At 44.3% G+C, this 2,892-nt stretch overlaps 1 protein-coding gene across 3 annotated transcripts in view; it reads left to right on the top strand.

Annotated features, from left to right (window-relative positions):
• KIAA0040 (KIAA0040 ortholog) overlaps nucleotides 1–2,892 on the top strand; it is a 48,067-nt gene that overhangs the window by 26,152 nt on the left and 19,023 nt on the right. Inside the window, exon 1 of one of the 3 annotated variants that reach the window (XM_011981429.1) lies at nucleotides 1,137–1,207. The exons of the other annotated variants lie outside the window; for them this stretch is intronic. The gene's annotated coding sequence lies outside the window, so the exon portion shown is untranslated. Of the gene's footprint in view, nucleotides 1–1,136; nucleotides 1,208–2,892 lie in introns of those variants that run through there. 3 annotated transcript variants of the gene reach the window in all.

Here is a 2,892-nt window from a genome sequence, read left to right as displayed (position 1 = left end):
CATAACTGCTTCTCATTCCTCAATCCATTAGCTTCCTGTGCACTCAAACTACCCTTGAGCCAAGAATTTGGCTCCTAGGGCAAGTTACGAGAATGTGAATAAGTAAAATCAGATAAAAGTCAAAGCCAGAACAGGGGGCCTAGGCCCCACAGATTCTCCACTGAGAAGCATAACTGCCTACCCCTATGAGGCACTACAAAGACATCCACTTTCTTCTCTGGCTGCTCTAGGCCAACTGCCATCCCTAGGGCATCTTCTGCCTTCTAACTGTCATGTGTAGAGTCTAACATTCAGAATATCTTGCTCTATCAAAGCACTCCCACTTAACATGTTACTTCTTCAAGATCCTGATACTTTGAGGGTTGGTCTGATAAAACATATGTCTGGGCTGCTAAGGGGAGATAAAGCCTAAAGTCTGGTGGGCAGCCTGCAGATAGCTCAGCCCTGAGGCCACACCATGGAGAGCTCGGAGGCAAGGGCTGAGTTCCCTGGCCTCTCTGACCATCCCCACCAGCTCCCAGTGGCCTTAAGTACTTTCCAGAGGTTCTCCTACAAAGCCTTGAGGTCACCAGGCATGGATGGAGCAGAGGTGGTGGACGGGAAGGAATGAAGGGATGAGGCTGAGGGAACCCTGTGTCGAGGGGGGTTCCCCCTGCAATATGGGACACCCCCCCTGCAATCCCCAGCTTAAGCAGTTTCTTCCATACATACTCCCAATTCAAGAATTTGCAATACCTGCCATCTCCTTTGGGAAGGGCATTTCAAGGATGGAGAGGAAAATGTTTGGGCATGCTGAGGGCATCAGGGAAGAGGTGACGGCTATTCTTAGGGATCACAATATCTGCACGCAGGCAACTAAAGCTGCACGTGATGAGACTAAGCATATGTCATCTGTATCAAAGAAAGAAGGTGCTGAAGCAAAAAAAAAAAAAAGGCACGCTACTTAACCTGACACTGGATGGGTATTCAATAAGTATTTTAGCTCACTCATATATGTTCTCTGCATTCATCAACCATTATTTATCAAAACCATAAAAAAAGAACACTCCCTGCAACATTAGGAATGCAGATTTAAGCCCATGAAGAGAGGAAATAAAGATTTATCCTCAGACACATGAACTCCTCTGCACAGCCCACCCTCTGAGGCGGAAGCTGCAACCCAAAGCCTGGCAAATCTGAAATCCACCACACTGAACATTCCACAGAGGTGAGTTATTTGTAATGAGAATATTTATGCTCACTCCCTCTATGATTTGATCTTTGCATTTTAAGACTTAATATTGCAGTAAGGTAGCTTTTGGCTTTTAATTGCCCAGAAATTTTGTTAACATTAAACGAAGGGACAAAATGGAAAGGAAAATAGAACCATATCTGTATCGCTTTTGAGTTGCATAACTGTATATTTTTGCCACTCCGTTAGTTTTCAGCTACTCCAGCCTGTAAATGTCTCCCCCACCACCACTAACGAAAAGAAATATGTCAGTCATTCTCTTATTGCCACAAAGTTTGCAGAACTCTTAAGTTCCCATCTCTAGTAGTAAAGAGAATTATGCAACTTTTAATTACCACCTGTGTGGCAGGGAGACCCTGAATGACACAAGTGTTTGGTTGTTCTCATGCTTTTTCAAAAAACACCTTTTCCTTCCAAGAGGATATGACGTTTGAACACTTAAGCATCAGTTATTGGAGTCGGCCAGAAGCAGAGGTTTCCCTTTATTTGTGGGACAGAAAAGGCAACGCCCCGCTAAACCACTCCTAACTCACAGATGACCTCAGAGCCTTGGCTCTGGCTCTCCAAAAACAAAACTTCACCTAGACACTTTACCACACCCACAAACATTGGCTCCAAAATCCTTTACCAAACTATTTTGAAAAATGAAAATGAGAACTGTATAACCAAGATAGTTCACTGTAACCATGGCTACAGGTTTCATTAGCACTAATACCAGGATGTGGTCAGATCATGTGTGTGTGTGTATATATATATAATATATACATACAGATGACGAACAGAAGTGTGAGTGGTATTAGAGTTACCCTATGAATTCTCCACATTGGAAATGTAGCTTCTAATAACTACAGACTGGGGGGAAGAGAGGGGATAGGAGGGTGGAGGACTGCATCAGTAAGAGAAGCTCAGTTTTCTACTTTGAGCTTTAATTCAGCCTTTTAATATAATCCCCTAAAATACCACTACCTTGCACTGAGATTGCAATTTTCCCTGCTCAGTGTTCTTCCACATGTTTTGTCTGTTCTTCACAATAATCTTGAGAGATATCCAGGTTGAGTGATAACCTCATTTCTCAGATGAGGAAAGGGCTCAGAAAGCTTAACTGATTTTGCCCAAGGTCAAAGGCCTGGAGGACAACTGAACTGGGACTAGGAGTGGGTCCTCTGACTCCTCGCTTAATTGCACCCTTGGGCCAGCTGTTTGTATTGTGCCCAGGGGCGTTTTGATATGCATTAATTCCTCTTGCACATATCCCTCACCCTTATCATTTGTCTGATTAACCACAGATCAGGATCAGTCCATCAAACTGGAGGTTAAATCTGCTATGTGAGGCTTGCCTTTTGTCCTCATTTATATTTTTTAAGCCCCCTGCATGGCTCTTCTCTACATAGATGACAGCACAGAGAACATGTACCATAGTCCCTACTCCTGAGTGAGTTAAATCCAGGGGAGATGAGCTTAAAATGCTTCCAGGGGGACCAGGTGGGTGAACAGGACTGGGTGAAGCAGGCAGGATGGGGACTGGGGTGTGGGGTCGGGGAATGGAGAGAACACAGGCCCTTTTAAAGCTCCAGCAGATTGTGGCCCTGTGGGAGGTTAGTGTGGCCAAATCTTAGGACCACATTGAGTCCTAAAGATTGAGAATTTGATATGAAACCGAA

Source organism: Mandrillus leucophaeus, unplaced genomic scaffold (assembly GCF_000951045.1).
Source record: "Mandrillus leucophaeus isolate KB7577 unplaced genomic scaffold, Mleu.le_1.0 Scaffold226, whole genome shotgun sequence".
NCBI lineage: Eukaryota > Metazoa > Chordata > Mammalia > Primates > Cercopithecidae > Mandrillus > Mandrillus leucophaeus.
Note: the sequence above shows the minus strand (reverse complement) of the source record. Positions and strands in the feature narration are given on the sequence as shown.